Below are 23,129 nucleotides of genomic sequence, written 5' to 3'. Positions count from 1 at the left end.
CATAGCAATAGAAACCCTAAGATACAACCTTTCTGTTTTCATCAAAGCCTTAATCCCCTCCTCCCTCTCATCCTCCATCCCTCCCTTCCTCCCTCCCTCCTCCCCTCCTTCCTTCCTTCCTTAATCCCTGCACCCTTTTTCATAGCTTTCCTGTCTTGCCCTCCATGTCTTCCTTTCAGTGAAGATTCAATCCAGGGCCTCAAGCATGATTGGCAAACAATCTATCACTGAAATACATCCCAGCCATATTTTTTTCCTCATGTTTGGTTGTTGAGGATCTATTTTAGATAGTTAAACTAAAATAGAAAGGGTTCCTTGTGACATTTTGCCAAAAAGAAATAAATTTATTTTTGTGTAGTGTTCACAAATACCAACATTTTGTAACTAAGGTTTAAAGTTTAACTATCTTGATACAAACTGAGACATTGGAAAAATAATAAAAAATAAACAGCATTGAGACTATGAATTATAACATTTTATGAGCGTGTGTGATCTGAACTCATAAAGTAGATTTACATGCGTAGACACTGCTTCTGTATAGAAAAAAAAGGCTATTGTTTAATGATCTCTTGAAAATAATTATCTCCATGCCCTCCTTCTGCCCTCTTTCTCCTTGGTGGTCCCTCAGCCATTCTTTTTGTTTAAGAGCTCCAGAAGTAGTAGGGGGTAGGAAGAGGTAGACAAGGTTATTTTGTGTACAGTTATAGATATGGCCTTTTGTAGTTTCGTTTTTGAAGCTGCAGACTATGGTTCTTTGAATCTATTTACACAGATGTTGAGGAAGGCGGATTGTAACCATCTACCACTGGCCTCATGGTCACCTTTGCCTTTAAGCAATCTCTGGGAGGTACATTAATAATGATTTTGTTAGACACTCATTTCTGAGATACCATGTTTTTATTCCACGCTGTCCATTTGGAATGTAACCTAACCCATATTCTTTAGAGTCAGGCATGTTTACTTAGTATTATATGATTAGTTCACTTGGAGACCTGTAGTTTTCCCATCAATATCAGGATCCTATACAATATGTATAGCTAATGTACACTGATTAGACTGTTCAAATGAATATTTTGAAAAGCTTATGATTGAATTTTGACATTTAATAACAACATTTAACAGTAGAAAGGAAATAAATCTTTCGTGATTTAAACATTTAAGACTCTGATATTAAAAGTATTTCCAGAGATAATATTGAGTAAAATGCTAACTGAATGCCAAGATACATCACAGTCATTAGTTGAACTGGCCACTGAGAGGATACTTAGTTCCAGATTTTTTAGCATCCTGCTTTATTGGTTACTATATAACACCTTTATGGGGATTCAGAGACACTCTTGTCTTTCTCTTTCTCTTTCTCTTTCTCTTTCTCTTTCTCTCTCTCTCTCTCTCTCTCTCTCTCTCTCTCTCTCTCTCTCTCTCCTCTTCCTCTCTCTCCTTTCTCTCCATCCCAGTATGGAACCAAATGGCTAGATTTTCCATGTTTTTTTTTTAAATATAAGGATATGTTCTCTACTTTCAGATTTACAGAATCCCAAATCATGCTGTTATGCCAAATGCTCCATCCTGCGGGAGTTTTCACCCTGCCAGCACTGTGATGCTGAGCTGAGGATGTACACTAAACTGAACTGCCAGGGCAATGTTCTCAGAGCAGTCTCCACCATCCAAGTCAGAAACTTCCCTTCAATGATGGCACTGAGGAGCCTGGGAAGGAGCTGGGCAGAGATCTACATCAGGACTCTGATCTTGCTCACAAACTGGTCATATGGGCCTCCTGCTGCCATGCCTAATAACTGCAGCGCAGATGCCTACATCTTTCTCACCTTTTACCAGGAAGGAAGCATTGTCTTTGATTGTCCATCAGGACTAATCCTTTCTCAGCACGATACTTGTTAGCATAATTACAGAAAACGAGCCAAAAATGTACATTAGGAACTGCTGCTTTTCAAAAATAGTGAATATATATTTTTATGAAAAGGGCATTTTCTTCATTTTGCTTCTCTTATAGTTGAAATTTATTCCATTATCATATTTTTAACCTTTATGATTTCATTATTTGTGTATAATTAAAACCATACTCAACCCCAATAAACTTTCATAGCACCTCTTATGAATATTATCATAACCAGAGAAATTTAAGGACTCACTCTGACTCTGGGAAAATATCAGGCATTTGTTCCAGGCTCCTTTGTATCAGCTTTAGTTATAAAATTGTGCTGTTCATGATTTACCTGAAAGTAGGGCAGAATGACTCAGTCAAGGGGCCTCTTTCCAAACAATTATAAAATCATTGGAATCTGCTTTAATTGACCTGCAGAGAATAAAAAGGTAGAAATTTCGTATCTCCATAGAGAAAATGTGGTCCAAGTACAGAAAAGAAGACAAAATGAGTGAGCAGGAGTGAAGGCTCAAATTAAGTATAATTCCTACTTCCTAAAAGAGATATAGTTGACTTCCAAAAAGCAGAAAAGGTCTTAAATATTTTCCCAATAAAAAGAGAAAAATTATAAATATTACTCAGACTTGGAAAACTATAGTTGTAAATTTTAATGGTCAATGTAAAAAATACTGAAGAAGACTAGATAATCTAATCATATTTTGTGGTCATTCATTCACATTTCTATTTCTTAGCCATTCCACAATGTGTTTCATTTTAGTTTCTGCATAAGACTCAGAAAAAGCACAGTGTCAGGGAAATAATTGGAAGTATCTGGAGCTTCATTCTATTCAATTTTTAGACAAGAAAAAAGTTATTGCAGTTGAAAGGCTTTTTCAAAGCTAAGGCAGGGCTTAGGACATGGATTGACTACTGTGAAAAATATCAAGATTCCCAGAGTATCACTGCAGTGAGGAGTTTTGCTTCCCCTACCTTCCAGCAGCTCTACAACTGTGTACTGTCTTTTGACATTTATCCAACGCCATTAAACCTCTTTAATGGTATTGCCCAGCCCTTCAAAGAAATGATTTTTAAGCTCTTGGTTTAACACAACTTTTAGTCTGAAGAGAAGCATTAGCCTTGTACAGGTTATAACATGTGAACACTAGTTATTTTTCAGGCTTGTCATTTAGTTGAGACATCATGATACCATGAAGGCTAAAACCTCTGAGGAAATACTTGTTTAATTCTGTAATGGTAATACAAAGAAACAAAACATTATATTTATTGTACTTAAATTTTATAGATGTTAAAATTGTTGTATAACTTAAAATTGACTTATCAAGAGTTCTTCATTTTAATTAATAGTAGAAAACAGCTAGACATTTTGTGCTTTTTAACCTACTGATTTCAAGCATGTCTTGTAGTGTATCTTTAATTTGGGGCTGTTCAGGAGACTTGATTTCATATGCACATTTTCACTGTCCTGCTCCGGATTCCACTGCTTTGATGCTCATTTGCTTAGTTTTCTTAATAATACTGGCTGACCAAGTTACATCTTCTCCAATATTTCCCATAATCCCTAAAGGGCTGATCTATGTAGCTCAGCCCAGAAATCTGACACTGTCAGCTAGACGCATGACATTGACTGCTACCTTTAGGCCAGATGCTCCAGGCAGCTGCTACATGAGTCCTGCGTGGTACATCAAAGCCAGAATCTGAAGTTTAACTCATGAGAACAAAGCTGTATCAATAGTGCAAATGGTTTGCAGAGTAGAAAACAAGTAGAAAACTCACTTTACTTGCAATATTTTTGTGATCCTCCTTATTACAAATTATAGACCACAAAAGAAGAATCAGTTGTGTCTCTTCCAGCAAGGCTAAGTTGTCACAGATCAACCTCTGCCTCATGATTTGTATAAATTTCCTCCTTTTGCTTTCTGTCAGCACATACTGCAGATTCATATGTGTTCACAGCTCAAGAAGCAATAATCAATTTTAGTGGTAAATCCGAAATAAAAAAACAAAGCATTTCACAAACAACAACAGCAACAACAACAACAAAAAAATCTTGTAGAAATTCTACATACTGTAACACAATAGCCGCTGTGTAGAAATGTCAGAATGGTGTTAAATTTTCATAGAAACATGAATTGTTTTCTTCGAAACCCTGTAAGATTATCTGTATGCACTGAAGACCCTAAAAATTACCTCATAGCCAGATGATCCACCCTATTTTCCAAGATGGAGTTAGAATAGAGTCATAGGGAACCATCTTTAAGTTTAGACATTAGTTTGGGCAAAGCATCAAGGATTCCAAGGCCAGTCATTAGGAACAATCTCAACGGCAAATAGATCATTCCCAACAGGGGCCACAATTGGGCTAATGCTTTCTGGTATAATCTCTCTCCATAAAATTGGGTTCCAAGCCACAAAACCAGGTACGTTTATTTTGTTTCCATGACAAGCTTGGGACTGGTAAAAAGAAAATGGCAGCCTTGCCTCTATTCCAAGCATATGACTCTCTTCATTATTCTTGGTCTTTCTCTGCCCAGATTAAATCAAAATCTGAAAGATATTTCAATACATTTTAGCAAAAAATAATATGCTCACAAGTAAAACTTTGTGTCTGACTTTTATATTGAAGCTAACCACTTTAACTACATTACTTCATTTACAAGAAAAAGGTATGTATAAAAATATTTTTCAATGTTTCATATATTTTTCATACTTTTTCTCCATGATGTATAGCTCTTTGACATTGTGATAGGATGCCAGCTAAGAAGTAACTCTTCATAACCACACAGTAAAGTTATAATTTAAAAACACCTTCATAATTCTTTACCTAAGTTTATGATCTTGTGTTATGTCACATTTATTGCTATCCTTTGTTTCATGAAGCCTGTGTGCCAAGGGTGGAAATGCCTATTGAGGACCTTAACAAAATAGGTTCTCTGTTGAATGGTAATTATCAGGTTAATGAAATAGCATATTGAAAAATTAAAGTATATTATACATTGGATTTTTTCTTTTACATTATTTTTATTTTATTTTATATATATGCTGTTTTGACCCAATATATTTATATGCACCACTCTAGTATTTAGTGACTTCAGAAGAGGAGAACATTAGATCCATTGAAACTGGAGTTATCAAATCCATGTTTATTCTGAGCTAGTTACATATAAATCTTTGTTGTTATAACACTGTGGTTATGAGATACTCTGTGGGTGCTTGAAATTGAGCCTAGATCCTGTGGAAGAACAGCCATTGCTCCCCTTTTAAAAATTCCTTTTATTGAAAATAGATGCTTTTCTCATACAATATATCCTGATTACAATTTTCCTTCTTCTACTCCTCCCAGTTCCTTGGTGCTGTTAATCACTGATCCATATCTCCAGCCTCTGGATGCTTTTTCAAATACATTATTGCTTCTATTTGTGCACATGAGTGCATGTGTGTTCATATGCATGTGTGTGCTTGTGTTTGTGACTGTATGCTCATGTGTGTATGCATGAGTGTTTGTGTGCATGTGCAAACTTGAATGTGTGAACACATGTGAATACATGTGCACTGCCGGCTGTGTGGTCTCCTGTGTGCACATGTGTGCATGATTATGTGTGTTTGAATTTGTGTCTGATTAGTGATTTTGTATATTTTAGAGATTAGATAAAGACAAGTAACTAGAATTTAATCACAAGTTATTTATAATTGAGACAGGAAATGATTAATTTTCAAATGAGTTTTCAGTTTAAATGTGAAACTGAATAAGGACACCCCCTGTTTTGGGGGAAAAGATGTGCAATACTTTTCCAGACTGTCCCTCGCAATAACCCATTCTTGACCTTTACTACAGGAATAGATTTGTTTTGGTAGACCCCTGTAGCCAGCTACCTGCAGAGACGAGGCAATCCCAGCTGAGAGGACTCTTAATAAAATAGTCAAATATTCTTTTCATTGGGGTATAACTTTCACATATGGTCTTCTGGTCAGCATAATTCACACACTTGATTCTTAAACACTGTATTTCAGAATATAAAGCAATTATAGAATAACTAATAATACGGCCATATATTCTGAATTGCAATGCCTAACAATTCCTGTCTAGAATAATTGCAGATGAGATGTAAAATGAATGAGAGAAAGCAAAGCAAAAATGTAGCAGATGCTTTTCCTATGCTAGCAACACTTATATCTTTCTTTGTTAGCTTTTTGTTGAAGAATGAGTGCAGTGTACATCACTTTATCCACAGTAGATGGGCATGCATCACATGCCCCCATGGGGATATCATTCTCTCATCCTCAGAAGATTTATTAGAATAAGAAGATAGGAAAGGACAGCACAGCATATATGTTGAATTCTGCAGAAGCAAGTGTTAATATGTAGTTAGATGCTCTCTTCAAGGGGGTTCTTATCAGTGTCTCCCTGGGGAGTGTAAGGATTAATTAGTTGAAGTTTGTAGGCTCTTTGAAGCTAGAAAACACTGTGGAAGTGCTAAGCATTATCGTGGTAACTGGAGAGTGAGGCAGAAGTGATTTGCAACATCATCAGTTCTTTGGAATGTGTGTACATCCTGATTCACAGTTTTGTGGGTTTTTTTTTCTTACAATATTTTATGGAATGAAAAGTTCTTATCAGACATGGAAGATGAAACGTGTTTTATTGAAAGCATATTAATCTGCAGAACTAATTTTTCTATACATATCATAAAGTGACATTTATCAAAGTAAAATTAAATGAGATACAACCCCATAGCTAATTTAATAAAGTATGATTTTGACATCTATTATTATTTATGAATTCTTATCTGATTGACCACCATGGTTCTATTAATTTGCATGAAAAGCCATTCTCATTTTATATGCATTTAAAAACAGGGGGATGAAGATATGGTTTAGTTGGTAAAGTACACATTGGGAAATCATAAAGACCTTGATCTTTATCCCTGGCAGCCAGATAAAAGGCCAGACATGATAACTGTCTGTGTCCCCAGAGGGAGATCCTATGATTCACTTGTCAACATCTGGACTCTACAAGTAAACACATGGGTGAGTGCATGAGTGCACATGCACACACATGAAGACACACACACACACACACACACACACACACACACACCACAGATACAAAAATTAAATATTTGATTTAAATAGCCCAATTTAAATAGCCCAATTTAAATAGCCCAATCATTTAGCATTCCAATAATGCTAAATGTGAAATGCAATTATTTTTTCTTTTAAGATATCTTAAATAATTAAGCAAAAAAGCACTATTTCTTCTATCCATGAATCAAATTCTACACATATTTTACTCTCCCATGAAATGATTTTATAGGAATACAAGATATCAAGATAACGAGCTAAGTGATGTGCTAGGTTATATATTTTGTTTTATATTTGTAGTCATGTAAATTTCAAGATTACTGTAGTTTTCATGATTTGAAGCTCGAGGAGATGGAAATGGATGTAGAAAATGTTAAAATAAATAATTATTTGGTAAGGCTATTTCCAGTTATACTTAATATTTTAATGGCTATTATTCATTATGAACTTATTTTTGCTTCTGTGTAAAATTTGAAAAATATGAGTACAGAATCAAGTAGCTCCAGCAATAGCAACTATTAATGTATACTTTGTTCTGCTTATATTGCATATTGTTAAAATTAGAAAACACCCCAGATTCACTTTCTTTTATCCCTCTCTGGAGGAGGCACCATGATGAAATGGGGGTTTACCTTTCCATTATTACATTTGCTAGAATATATTTGTTTATTAATAGCATCTATGAGCTGGAAATGTGCTCCCCGTCACAATTTTGCTGGCAGTTGCTTTTGCTATTACTAACAGAGCATGCTGTTGTGTTCTCTTGTGTTTCATAATGTGCCTCACACACAATGAAGACCCTTCCTGCCTGTAGGCACACATTTGTAAAAGAGTCTAATGAATATACTAGAAGAACAGCTGGTCACAGACTCATCTGTAAGGGGACCACATATACAACTTTTCTTCCTGGAAATTCACTGTGACACTGTAATCCTCACATTCAGAATGGCTTAGCATATGCCCTAGATTCAAATTATTTATCGAAATAACAAAAGTAATGATTAAAATCAATATTGACTTGCTTCTTGTTCTTGTCTCAAGAACATTCTTCCACTGTCATCATGGATGTGCCAATGCATGGAGAAGCGATAACTAATTTGAATGTAGTCACATGAACACAAACATTTGCCTTTATTTGACTGACACATTTCATGTAAAACATGACTGCTGCCTTCAATGAAAGGACAGTGTACATAGGACATCAGAATAAAGTACTATGTACTAGATTGGTAATGCTAGGCAAAGCCTAATTTTTGAAAAATGTACATGGCAATGTGGGCAGGGATATTTGTAATAGAGGACATTCTAAAGCTTTTTACCTATACTGCAACTTACAACCCACCAAACAAAACAAAACTGATACACTATACCACTCTACTATAGATTTGGGGTTAATTACATGTGAAACAGAGGCAGGAAACATTAACTATGGACAGAAGGGGGTCACTGGACCTTGCTGTACTAGTTTTGTAACCTCTCATGTATCTAACCTCTTCATTCATTGAATTGCTTGGCAATGGTGACTCATTTAGAAATAATCTCTTTATCAGCCATTATTTAAATAAATTAAAATACAGATTGACTTGACAACTAATGAATTCCTATTGGTGGACTTTCTTTTGGGACTTCCAGTTCCCAGATAATGACATGGAGACTTATTATTAACTATGAAAGCTTGGCCTTTAGCTTAGGCTTGTTCCCAGATAGCTCATAAATTAAATTAACCTGCTTCTATTAATCTACATTCTTTCCCTTGGCTTTTTACCTCTCATCTATTCTATCTGTCTCTCTGACCCCCTCTGTGTCTCACTGTCATCTCTTCTCTTCTTCTCAAAGTTCCTATCTCTGCCTAGAAGTCCTGCCTATTCTCTCCTGTTTAGGTTTTGGTCATTCAGTTCTTTATTAAACATCTTCACAAAGCATACAAATATCCTTCAAAAAACTTTTATGACAACCATGAAGCTTGTAAATTTATGGTATTTTCTCATTGTGCAATATAGGCACAATGAGAATATAGCCTCATTAATATAGAAGGTGTGAGTTGGATGGGGAAATTAGCTACTATTACAAAAGTATTATCTTAGCTATGTTAAGAAAAATATAGTTGAAAATGATATTTTCACTCTGAGATGTATGACTTTTATTTAGATAAAATTGCTAGCTTTTAAAATACTGTAATATTTAAACTATTTTTTGTGTTCACAAAATATCTAGCCATAGCTGTCACTATATTACTTCCACTTATTAACAATGAAAGAAATTGAATGATGCATACATGAGAACCTGACTCAGCAGAAAGAAAAGGAAAGAAGGGAGGATGGGATGTGGTGGTATCTTGTTTGTACAAATAAACTTGCTTGAAGATCAGATGCCAGAACTAGACACTAGCTAACCATAGAGGTCTGGAGGTCTGTACAGATGACAGGAAGTGAGATGGCTGGGTGGAGAGAGGAATATAGACAGGAGGAGACAGGAACTCAGTCTCTTTTCAGTCTTAGGATTTCATAGAAGTAAGAGCTGTAGTGGTTGGCTGCTTCTCTGATTGTTCAGCTTTCACCCCCTAATATCTGACTCTGGGTTTTTGTTGTTAAAACCTATTAGAACACGTGGTACAAGGGGGAGGAGAACCAAAGAACATCTAAGTAAGTCCATTTGAAGATCTCACACAGCTTTAGGGATGAGGAAATAGCTCATGATAAAATTCTTGCTGTGGAAGAAAGGATGCCTGTATTAGGATTCTAAGCATTCATATACAAGGCCAGCTTCTTCATGAAGCATGTGTGAACCCAGCCTCTGCTGGGGATACAGTAGAGTGATGGAGGGACTGGAAAATCCCCAAATCTCACTGGATAGCTAGCCTACTCAGTCAGTTATCTCCACTTTCAGTGAGAAACTATCACAAGAAATAAGGTGGTAAAATGATTGAGAAAAGACACCTGGTGTTGACTTTTGATATCAACACATGCACACAACACACACACACACACACACACACACACACACACACACACACACACACACATACACACTTAAAAATTAGCTTTGAAAATAGTTTTATTTTTCTCTCAATTAGTAGTACAAAAATAAAGTGTTTGGAACTTGTTCTGCTATATATGAAAGATTTGATAATTTTATGGATTTTTAAAGCTCAACTGAAAAGTCAAATATAAATGTTAATTATTTTTTAATTCTTTGAAAATTCGTACTTAATATTTTGATCATGTTCATTTCTCCATCTTCCCTTAAACCCACCCCACTTCCCTATCTACCAAAGTTTGTGTACACACACACACACACACACACATACACTCTCTCTCTCTCTCTCTCTCTCTCTCTCTCTATATATATATATATATATATATATATAATATATATATAATTATATATATATATATATATATATATATATATATATATATATTTAATAACCCTTTGATTCCAGTCTGTGTTGTCCATATATACTCATGGGCAGTGGACATCCACTGGAGCATAGTTGGCCTATCAGGAGCCAGATTGTTTTTAGAGGGGGCGACCTCATTTATTAAAATCAAGATCAGTCTTTTGGGGGGGATTGAGACAGGGACTTTTTGTGGCTTTGGTGGCTGTCCTGGAACTAGCTCTTGTAGACCAGGCTAGTCTCAAACTCACAGAGATCAGCCTGCCTCTCTGCCTCTCAAGTGCTGGGACTAAAGGCATGCACCACCACCACCTGGATTCAAGATCAGTCTTAATTCCAATAGATTGTCTGACATCTCCACTTCCATATTATATCAGTCCCTCAAATTCAGCGTATCTGAAAACAAATTGGTGTGCATACGCCCTAATAATGCTATGTCTCCAGTTTTCCTCATCTCCATCTCCTGCTTCCTTCCCCCCACTTGCTCACGGTAAAACCCTTCTAGGTAATTCCCAATGCTCAGTCTTCTATTTCTAGAGGTAGTTTCTTGGGGAACTTTGGCTTTACCTTGAAATCATCCAGATTATGAATATTTTCCAATGCCAGAACCTGCTGCTACTCATGAACACAGTCTCCAAGGGGTCCTGTGACCTCATAACTCACCTCATGGCAATCACTTTTTGAAAATTCCTCATAGTAAATGCTTAAGTTTGCCAGGTTGTGAGCAACCCATGTCTCTTGCTTCCTCTCCACTGCCCCTCTGAGGAGACAGATATTTAAAGAAAAGGAACTCCCCCTCCACAGCCATCAACTGTTCATAGCTCCTCAGTTAAGGGTGGGAGCTCATGTACAACCCCCCAGATCCATGCTAGCACATTGATTGTCTTGATCTTGGGCAGGGCTTGTGTAGGTAGTATTCATACTTGGGTTGGTCATTGGTTTCCTACCTGTGGTGAGTAGATGTTTGTGAACCTCTCTCCATGAATATTGTCACATTCCACTAACCAAGTCTGTATTAACTGGCATGTGCATTTTTCTTTCTGTATGTCTGTTTTTTATACTAACATATAACAGTATGAGTGTTTGATATTGAACTTCATCATTTGCACACATTTATATACAGTGCACTCTTAGTAAATAATGATGATGAGTCTTTATCAGCAATGTCAAGAACCTTATAGCTCCTCTATTTCAATACAGCATTATAACATTCTTTCTGTCAGTAGTTTAATTCCTGTTATCTAGCATCTTTTTTATCTTGTCCACATACTCTCAAACCTTTAGTAATTATCATTATTCAGAATGGTCCTTTTTACTTCCCCATGGGTCAGAGAGCATGTATTATTTTTCTGACATTCCATTGAACAGGATAGATTCTAATTTCACCCATGTTTTTCCAGTGAGGATTTCTTTATTCATTCTGTCTTTGAAACACTGTAACTTGCATCTATACCATATTTTACTTATCAAGTCATCCACTGATCTATCCTAGAAATGGTATAGATTTCATAGATTTCTTTCCTTTGTTTTCTTGTAGAAGATTCATGGTTTCAGGACTTTCATTTAGGTCTTTGATCTGTTTTGACTTAATTCTTGCACCAGGAGAGAGACAGATGGAGTTTCAGATTCCTATTTGTGAATATCCACTTTCTCCAGCATATTGAAGAGGCTGCCCTTTCCCTAATGAAGGCTTTGGCAACTTTCATTGAGCAGTTTGACTTTTTCATCAGTTGTCCATAGATACGTCACCTTATTTCTAACAATGCTTCATTGTTCTATGTGTTCATGTTTAAGCCAGAGTCAAGATGGTTTAACTTCTATAGCTCTGTAATATGATTGAAATCAGGTATTATGATGTCTCCAACTTTGTTCTTTTTCTTTGAAATCACTTTAGTGGTTCAGAGACTTTTGTGCCTGTAAACAAATTTTAGCCAACACTATTTTAATGAGGATTTAATTGAATCTGTTGATTGCTTTGGGTATATATGTACTAAAACAATATTTATTCTTCCAATATGTGAATATTGGAAGTGTTTCCAGTGTTTTGTCCTTTTTATTTCTATTGTTGTTTTATAACATTTAATATAGAGATATTATATTTCACTTCCCTGGTGAAACTATTTACCCAGGTGAATTGTGTGTGTGTGTGTGTGTGTGTGTGTGTGTGTTTAATGATAATGAAGCAAGTGGCAATGTACTCAGAGACCATTTCTATCTCTAGGACCCACAGGAAGATAGAGTGGATTGTAGTTCCCCATGCTACATGGAGAAGTCAATATAAAATTTCCACTGTGTCCATTCTAGGATCAAGGTTGGGAACACTGGATGTGGAGTAGAGCGGCACCAGTGGAAGAAAACTATGAAGAGCAGACCACATGCCCTAAGGCCAACCTAATTCTCTTACTGACTCCAAGCCAGGCACAGCACTGGTTTTGGGCTGGCATGCAGAATAGGACCAAGTATACATTTGATGGTAGGTTGGTATTGTGATTCGTCCTTAAAAATGTCGCTGTGATGATGCAATTGCCTGGGATATGCTTGTTATTAAGACAACCTAAATTTGTTCCAGGAAGGAAAGTAGTGATGCACACTCCACATAGCTCTCCTAAATGGCTTCTGAGTCTGTAGTGGTATAAGTTACCTGTTTTCTAAGGAGGAACATTCCAGGAAGAGTAATGTAACAGGACTAAAGCAAGGATTGCAGAATTGACAATTGGAGATATAAGGAAACTGGACATTGAAAATGCAGAACACATAGTAAAATCTGGCTCAATATTGCAAATTCACAAATGATCAGCACAAAAAGGTGCTTAAAGTCTTGAGAATACCTAAAGCAGGCATGATTATAACCTGAACAATTACAGATGCAGAGGTTGGGTAACATCAAATCCAATGTAACATTAATAGAACCAGATAAATTACTAAGAGGTAATCTGACAATGAGCTATTAGCTAGCCAGTTTGAGAGACATGTAGCTTATTAATATTCTGATCAGCATTCAAAAGTTAAAAAGCAACCCATTTGCACATTAGAAGAAAATATAAAAAACAACCTTACATAAGCAGAAATGAGCCAATTATTCCAAATTATATTAACATGTAGCATGTTCTCTGTTACTTCCTTGCTTCTCAAGTTACTTTTATGTAATTTAAACTTGCCAAAGACTTTTCTTGCCCCAAGTATTACTTGTTATTCTATACTCCCCTCTGCCTTCTATTTCAAGTATGTACAATATTAAATTTCTCAGTGAAGAAAAATACTGAATTTGGACTTAGTTTTAAATGTTTTGTTTTTCTGAATTGGACTTCTGGAATGTAGGGTATTTAGGGATTATCTTTATTTTTATTTATATGATTAATCTCTCCAGAATAATACTCTTTGGGTGGCGATAACTATAATAATTTTAAATTTACATTGTCTTTTAAGAAGATACTGAATAAGTGAATTTGAAGCTTCTAAAGTTGAGATTTCAATAGCATTACTATAGTCTGAATTCTCCATTCGTTTTTCCCGGAGTAACAATAGTTTTCTTTTTCTCTCTCAGACCAGATATTATAGCAATGATCATTTTTCACTTATGACTCTTATCCGTCATAATGAAACTTAACTTGAAAATTTTTCAGTGAGGCTAAAACTTGGAATCTTGTCTTAGATGAGCTAAGCAGTGAAATCAGAATTACTCCAGTGTAGGACACTGGAGTGTCCTAACCTTTTTCTTCTTGAAACCCTTTTACATTCTTTGAGTATATTGTGTTTTTGTATAGCCCAGAGAAATGTGGTTAAAGGAATAAACCTGATTTTGAAAATATTTACATATGGGTGACATCATTATGATTTTTATGAAATTTATGAAATTTAATTTATTATGAAATTTAAACTCACTTTAAAATATAATAATTTTGTTCTATACATACCGGGCTGTGACTAACTTATTTAAACAAATTATTATTTGTCTCCACTATAATTACTTTAATGATAGAGAACATGTGGTTTCAGTGAGGCTAATTATTAGACATTTGTAGAGACATGTTATATAATACTATTTGATCCAATGAAATGTAGTAATACAAAAGTTTGTATTTGGCAACTTATTTTTGTATATTAGAAATTCATGTTTGGGAATTTCTTACTATTTTTTGTTAGATGTGTTTTGAAAATGAATATTGGAATTCCTTTCTATTCCCCACCTCTACACACACACACACACACACACACACACACACACACACACACACACAGAGAGAGAGAGAGAGAGAAAGAGATATACAGAGAGACAGAGAGAGATAGAGATAGAAAGACACAGAGAAAGAGACAGAGACAGAGACAGAGAGAGTGGGGGGAGAATGAGATATAAGGAACTGGCATGCAATTACAGAGGTTGGTAAGTTCTAAAATCTACAGATAGGCAAACTAGAGACCCAGGGCACAACACTGATTGCTGAATATTTTGAGACCCATGAAGGGTCAGTGTTTCAGTATAAAGCTAGAAGTAAAAAGAATGTCTCATTTTGTAATTTATGGCACCCATTTTAAATATGCAATGAATGGACAATTTGATGTCTTATTAGTGAAGACTCATGATCAGCAGCGATGTGCTAAGGTCCTATGCTTCAGGTCCTCCTGTCATCCTTTGGCTCAGTTAGATTTTTAAACACCAGTCCAATATTGTGGGTGGTATGTCATTTCATTGCCCTTTAAATTTTCTTTTTATATCTTCAATCAACATTCATGTTTTTGTTTTTCTGTGAATTATTTATTTATATCCTTTATTTTTATTCTATTTTATAGTCTTCATCTTATAGATTGATATATTATTTATTTTTTAAAAGATCCCTTGTGTCTTAGATATCTTTTCTCAGTGATCTGTGTGATTTTTAAGGCATCTGTTTCTTAAAAATATTTTTTCATAATTTCATATGTGTGTGTGTGTGTGTGTGTGTGTGTGTGTGTGTGTGTGTGTGTGTGTGTTGGGATGTTCAGGTCTTGCTTGTGTGGAGTCCCTAGACTCTGGTGGCATCATATTGATCTTTCTGTTGTTCAATGACTTCTTATGCTGTAATCATTCCATCTTAGTGGGTGCTGGTGGGGTGTCTCCCTCTCCTGTTGGGTACAGGTCCAATGTTCTCTTCCAGTGGGTGAAAGCAGGTCCAATACTCCTATGACTCTCCCATTACCGTGGGTGGAGGTGGGACTAGCACCAAGATATTGGCAGACTCTGGATGACCTGCCCTCCCTTCCCACTCCCATGCACAGTCCCCAGGCCTCAGGAGGCTCTGAGCAGGGCACTGGAAGGTGCCACTTTCCCTTTCTAATAATAGCAGTTTATTAAATGATGTATTTGTATTAGAGCTTTGTCTAATATTTGTCCACTCTCTTTTTCACTATGAACATGTCTCTTCTCAGGGAAACTTGATGTTTCATTATAGGTTGGTTATACCCATTGAAAAATTACACAGCTGAATATTTAAATCCAATCTATTTGTCTTGTATGTTTACAAAATTTTTGTTTACTGTTTTGTTTAAAGTAATTTCTGTCCATAATTTGAATTTCTTCCCTTCCCTCCTTATTTTCCTTTGCTCTTCTTTTGACCTTATCTCTTTACTAAGGTAAAATACATTCTATGTCTGCATATGAGTTACATTCTCTACATAAAAAACAGGCAAAATATGACAATTATCTCAAATATATTGCGATTATGCCTTCTATACAAATTACTGTTTTCAAGAGTTTTATATTCATCATTTATATTGCTGAGTCATTAATTATTGCTAAACATTTTATTTTGTGGATGTTTTTCATTTAAGTTTACTTTCATGTTTACCAAATCCTACCTTTATTATATCATCCTGCTTTCTTCCTTTTGTGTTGAATATCCTCATTCTGGAGACACATTCTTGAGTAACAGTAAAAACTATTAGTAGAAAATCCTTTCAGCTATTGTACATCAAAATGTTTATTTATTTTACACTCACTTTTGAAATTTTTTTAAGATGCAAAGTATTTTATTTTTTAAACTTCTATAGTTTGAACACAAGAGAGCCTAGTTTAGATGAGTTTCCAAGCTGAATGCGCTTGCATGAAGCTCAGTTTCTTGCTGACAAACAGTTCCTAACACCCTAGGTGGGCGCCTATGTTCTGATCTGTGAATGGTAAGCTGACCAGCGTCTGCTGGTAACATCCCTTTTTTCTTTGATAAGGGCTTAACAAACATTAGGCATTGTTCTAGTCTTACACAGCCAGTACTGTTCCGAATGTCTCCTGGGAGGCATACACCATGTACAGAAATTCATCTTCATCTTTCTCACTCTCATACACTTCAGAGATGGGTGTGGACACGCTCACCATGCTGTGCCGGTTCACCAGGAGGAAGAAAGCTTGATTGGCGTTAAGCTGTAAGCGCCTTCTAATAATCTTGATGAGCTCACTCATGTTCACATGATCTTGTACAAGGAACTTAGTTTTGTCCAGGACAGGCAGTTGCTTCTACCCTTGTATCGCTCTATTATCACTGGGATCTTGGTGGGGTGCTGCTCCCGGATGAGCCGGACATCTGCCATTCTTTGTTCGAAGCTGCGGCGCTGCTTGAAGGTCTTCTCGGACGGCATGGCGCCGGGGTCCGGAGTCGAAGGCTCTCTCACTTTTGAAAAATTTTTGCATTTTATTATTTCATCCTCTCAGTTTAAATATATTGAGGCAGGAGAGTACAGTAGAGAGGGGTGTCAAGAGGCATCAAAGCTAGAATACTCAAAAAACAAAACAAAACAATGACAAACTCTGAAACTTCACCTCTACTACTTTAGTCTATGTAACAAAATAGAGCTTGCACAGAAAATGTGTGCACGGGGGAAGAGGCTGTGTAAATAACCCATGAAATGGTCATGAGATTCTGGCATAAGGCCATTGAGTCTTTGGCAATTTTTTGTAGTGAAACCCACTTTTAATCTCAGAATCACTTTTCCCCATTAATAGACTGTCTCTGTTTCTACCACTTCCCAAGAATCCTGTTCCAATTCCTTGTTCCTGCACACAAAAACCTGGAAACCCAGAGGGTAGCCTCCAGACTCCAACAATCTCTTGTAGGAGTATTGCTTAGTTCCTACATCTGGGAATTAATTTTAAAAAATGGTTATCAGTGTAAATGACATCCATCTATAGAAAATGTATTATTTATTTCTAGTTATTTTTATCTTTTTGGTTGAAAATATATTTTAATACAGCATATTCTGTTCAGTTAATTTTAAGATATTTCTTCTACTGTCATCTGTGTACATATTAGTTTCTGTTCTCCAATATAATTATAAGTTGTGACTGTGAGACTGAGAATTAGTGCATTTCATCAGGCGAATGCTCAATGATTACCTCCTTAAATGTTACATTTCATTTACTCAGTTTAATTTTTCCTGGATTTCCAATTGATCGTTTATTTGTGGTGACTTATCCTATGCCTCTTAACCTTCTTTTAAAGTGTCCTGTCTTATCCACAGATACACATTGAACTGAACTCTGGAACTTAGTAGCAGAGTGGGAGGAATGAAGATCGAAGGGGTTGGTACCAGGTTGGAGAAACCCACAGAAACAGCTGGCCTGGGTGTCTAGCACAGGACTGATCCAGACACCTGAAAGTGGATGTCAATGAGGAGGACTCTGCACTCTAGGAGGCCCCTGGTAGTGGATTAGTATTTTTCCCTAGTGTAAGAAGGGACTTTGAGAGCCCATCCCACATGAAGGGATGCACTCTTGCCCTGGACACATGGGGAAGGGCCTAGACCCAGCCAAGGATGATGTGGTGGACTTTGAGGAGCCCCTGTTGAGGGTCCTACCCTGCCTGGGGAGTGGAGGGGGGTAGGCCAGGGTGGGGGAGGAGGAGTGAGGGTGAGGGAAGGGAGAGGGAGAAGGGATTGACATGTGAAACAAGCTTGTTCTTAATTTGAGCTAATAAAAAAGTGTCCTGTCTTTATACATTCTGCTACATTCTGCAATTTTTAGTTAAATTATTTTCAAGTTTGCATTATTTTTATATTTGCTTAATTTTATCAGTAACCCATTTATTATTTCCTCTAAATATCTCTATATCTGTTTACTATATACTTTAATATAGATATTATTTTCTTCATTTCAAAAATCCTGTTCCCTTTCATGTCTTATTCTCTTCCTACTGTTTTTGTTATTTTAATAGTAATTACATTAGTCTTATTAACCACATTCCTCCTGATTCTGTCACTTAATATGTCTTATTCTAACAGGATATCTGAAGTTTTCTTGATTTTCTTTACTATGGAAATCTGTATTGTAACTCCTGTCGAACATTCTCAGTTGTTAGATATAACCTTTCTCTTTGTGTCCTCAAGAAAAACAACTACTTGCTGATAGGAATTTTAATGCTCTACTGTTGCCAGCTTTCCCAAATATGAGCAGATGCATTTAAAGGAGATTAAACATGACATAGCAACCTCCGTTGGAATCCTGTACTCTTTAAGTTACAACTCATATTTAGTAGAGGTTGTCTGTCTCTCTCTCTCTCTCTGTGTGTGTGTGTGTGTGTGTGTGTGTGTGTGTATGTATGTATGTTTGTGTGGCGACTATTTTGTGAGAACAGCTTTTCAAGCTTGTTTTGTGGTTTGCACACAAACCTCTTAGAGCTGTTTGATAATCAGCTTCTAGATCAATTTCTGTGCTTGATAGTTATTGGAACCTGCAGTTGTTATTGATCTGGACCCAAATTTCAGACTTGTAACTCTCAGGCTCTATCCTGTTTTGTCCAATAAGAATCAGTTCTTAGATAATACAATTATGTAGAGTCTACATCATGAAGGCTGCACGGTCTACTCCCTTCAGTTATGCGAAGGTGGAAATCTACTCCATTAGTTTCTCTGAGGCAGCTGTCCTAAATAGCTCACACACTCCTTCCTCATGCTCAGCTCTGCTCCTTGTCTCTTCACTTCTGAGTCCTCTGAACTTTACCCTTTTATAAGTGAGTTCAGCATTTACAACGTTGTCCTCTAGCCTACTGTCTCTAATTTCTTTGACACCAAGTGCTTTGTTTATTCGCTTATTTGCTGACTTTTCTTTGTTTTAAGAACATAAGTTATCAGTTACTTGATTTGATAGGGAATCCCTTTGTGAAGAGTTTAGACCACTAGTTTAATATAGCCCTACATTTTCATTGGATTTTATTTGGTCCTTTTTATAGCTTTGGTACCATCTTATTTGTTTTGCATGTCTTTGGTCATGCAAAGGTAACGAATTATGAGCAATGAGAATATTCTTTGGCCTCACTTTCAGACTGTGCGAAGATATTTTCTTTTCTCACATCTTTTTCTCATTTGTCTGTTTGCCATCTGCTTTGGTGTCTGCCTTTTAACACCTTTATTACGGCTCTCAACTTCAGAGTGTCTTTCTTTTTTTTCCTTTCTTCCAATTTTCATCTCTCTTCATTCACATTTTGTTCCTGAGGTATTCTGAGTCTTCATCCTCTCCATGCCTTTTAAAAATTCTACTTTGAGCCATTGGTACTTGCCTTTGAATTTTCAGGGAGCCATATTTTAATTAGGATTTCATTGTGAAATATCTTCTCCTAATGTGTTCCATTATATAATTACTCTACTGTGAAATTCCCATTGATAGCTTTATTGCTGTTTCCCTGTTTACCACCTCCTCATATCTTTATAGTTTTTTTTGTTTTTGTTTTTGTTTTTGTTTTTGTTTTTGTTTTTCAAGACAGGGTTTCCCTGTGTAGCTTTGTAGCCTATTGTGGCACTCACTCTGGAGACCAGGCTCAGGCTGGCCTTGAACTCACAGAGATCCTCCTGCCTCTGCCTCCAGAGTGCTGGGATTAAAGGCGTGTGCCACCAACGCCCGGGCTTTATAGTTTTTTTAACTAGGTACTTTTGGATAATTTCCTGTCAACTGTGCTATGGGTGATGGTGAAGGGGAAGGCTTGGGAAAGGAGCTAGCAAACAAAAAATTCATTTCATTTGTTTGCTCTACTTTATAGTTCTTGTCATATATAGCAGAATTTACATACATGTATATGAGAAAGAATGAAACAGACATAATGGACTTGTCTGTTTTTCACCTTCTGAGATCTGGTTAAAGAGGGCATGTACACATCTAAAAATGTGTGGGTGGAAGGCACACCACAAGGCCAGACAAGGCACATATATATCATCTGTGCAATCAGGAGTGAGAAGAAAGAGTTAAGCAACAAAGATGACAGCGCAGGGCTCGGAGTTCCAGGTGGAGATGGGTTGAAATTGAGTCAAGGAGTTAATAACTCACGCGTGTTTTTATGATAAAGTGTATTCTCTTACTAAATTTTCTGAAAAATCTGTTATTTCATGAATCTAATAAGAGCGATTAGAGCTGTGAAAATAAAAGGTACAATGTGATATTTACATACAGGTAAATATTTTACATACTATACATATTGTGTGAAATATTTGATCTTGGTATTACTGTACATGCAACGAGCCTTCCTGTCACTTCACAGTTTAGTAAGCATCCACCATATCTACTCTCAGAAAATGCAAACTTCAACTGTACTCAAGAGTGTAAGTATGTTGCCCATCCTAGGCATTTGTCTGCTTCTCTGAGGCTAGGAGATTGCTCTCATTGGTTAGGAATGAAGGGCTAGTTTCAAGATATTCAATGAACTGTAAAGTTGCTTCTCTGCACCCTTAGATCAGTAGTCCTACAGCTTAATTTTCCCTGACATGTCTTGATTCTCCAAAAGCACAATAGATGTTCCTACAAACAGACAATGTATACTTGCCTTCATTTAGTCCTACATTCTCGGCCACTGTGAAACATGTCATATAACACAAGACTTCAATGCAGCTTAAGTAGCACTAAGACCTGGCTACTCTGAGAGAAGCAATAACCTGCACACAGTGCAGAGAGTGCTGCCTTCTTGAAAAAACCTTGCAGTTTGCTTGTTACACTTTCTCTGACTCATTTATGTCACTAGGGGTATAATAGTTAGCATCTTCATCAGCCTTGACTTGAAGTGTGTGGATGAGGATGAGTGCTAGAGCTCACAAGGGCTGAGTTAGTAAAACAAACAAACAATGTTCATTGTTTAAGTACAGCTTCAAGACTACTCCTTAAGCCTCTGAGATGGTTCATTGAAATCAGCCCTTATGGAAGTCCCAAATACACTTGGCAGTCTTAGCCATGACTTCTGTTGAAAATGATTCTATTTCTTTCTTTAGTGTTTTTTTCTGTGCATATTTTTTGAAATAAATATCTCTATATTATCTTTACACAGAAATAATACTCTAAATTGCATAAAAGATGTGTTTATGTGTATGTATAAAATATTTATTTTATTTTTTACCATTTTACCACTAAGTCTGATATCAACAGGTAATACTTATATATCTACCAATTTAAAAATGTATAGAAATGGATTCTATGGCACTAACAACATCAAAGTAAAGTACTGTCTTCATGAGGCTAATTATTTTTGTGCACTGAAAGATTATTTCAGAATTTATTTGTCACTTTTAAAACATCCAGTTAATTTTTCTCCTTCCTTCCTTCCTTCCTTCTTTCCTTCCTTCCTTCCTTCCTTCCTTCCTTCCTTTCTTCATTCCTTCCTCCCTCCCTTCCTCCCCCTCCCTCCCTCCCTCCCTCCCTCCTCCCTCCTCCCTCCCTCCTCCCTCCCTCTCCCTCTCTCTTGCTTGCTCGCTTGCTATGAATGTTGCCCTGTGTGCATGTTTATGTAGTATATGCATGCCTGCTGCCCACAGAGGTCAGAAGAGGGTGTTAAATCCATCCCTATGATTGGAGTTACACAGTTAAGAGCTGCCATGTGGGTTCTGGGAGCTGAGCCCAGGTCCTCTGGAAGAACAGCAAGTCTTCTTAACCTCTGAGACATCTCTCCAGCATCATTATTTTTTTTCATTCAATTATGAACCTGTTCCACTTTGATATTTCTTTTCCATATTATGTTTTACAGAAAGTTAATATCCTATTATCTTTGAAAACTGAAAATCATCTTTGTATTCATGTTCAGAGGTAAACACACTGGTGTGTATACCTGCAGGGATGAGGTCAGGATTGAGTGTGTTGTTCTATCACTCTCCACCTTAGTTTTTGACACAGGATCTCTCATGAACCTGAAACTCATCAATTGGTCTAGATTGTCTGGCCTCCTAGGGCAGGGATTAAAGGTGCACATTCTATTCCATCGGGCTTGTTACTTGGGTTCTGGGGGTGACAAACTCAGATTTCATTTTTGCAAAGCAAGCTCTTTGCTTCTTTGCTAACTCTTCCACCTGCAACTCAAAATCTTTAGTGTGCAGTCTCTGCTTGATCACAAATTCCTAATTCATTTTATAAGTATTCTTTACTCTCTGTGCCTGCATGAAGTTCTTCAAATTTAACAAAATTGAGGCTTAATAAGTTAATCATCACCTAGTTATATAATCTATCTAACCTCATTCAGTTAGGTTTCTGTATGTATCTTTTCAAGATCTTAAGTTTTAAAGTAAACAAACAAACATAAAACAAAACTAAAGCAGACTAAGTCCATTAGCACTTTCTCACAGTCACTTGCTACTTTGGCCCAATCAAGGAGCATTTATTTATTTATTTATTTATTTATTTCTCTCCATTTTTAATTTAAATTATAAATAAGATCATTTTACATGTCAATCCCAGTTCCCTCTCCCTCCCCTCCTCCCCTACCCTCCACCCAACACCCTACCTAACCCATACCATTTCTGCTCCCCAGGGAGAGTGAGGCCTTC

At 36.5% G+C, this 23,129-nt stretch overlaps 1 pseudogene; it reads right to left on the bottom strand.

Annotated features, from left to right (window-relative positions):
* Positions 1–16,363: 16,363 nt before the first annotated feature.
* LOC113835214 lies at positions 16,364–17,004 on the bottom strand (annotated as a pseudogene).
* Between the last annotated feature and the right edge of the window lie 6,125 nt (positions 17,005–23,129).

Source organism: Cricetulus griseus, chromosome 4 (assembly GCF_003668045.3).
Source record: "Cricetulus griseus strain 17A/GY chromosome 4, alternate assembly CriGri-PICRH-1.0, whole genome shotgun sequence".
In the NCBI taxonomy this organism is placed as follows: Eukaryota; Metazoa; Chordata; class Mammalia; order Rodentia; family Cricetidae; genus Cricetulus; species Cricetulus griseus.
Note: the sequence above shows the minus strand (reverse complement) of the source record. Positions and strands in the feature narration are given on the sequence as shown.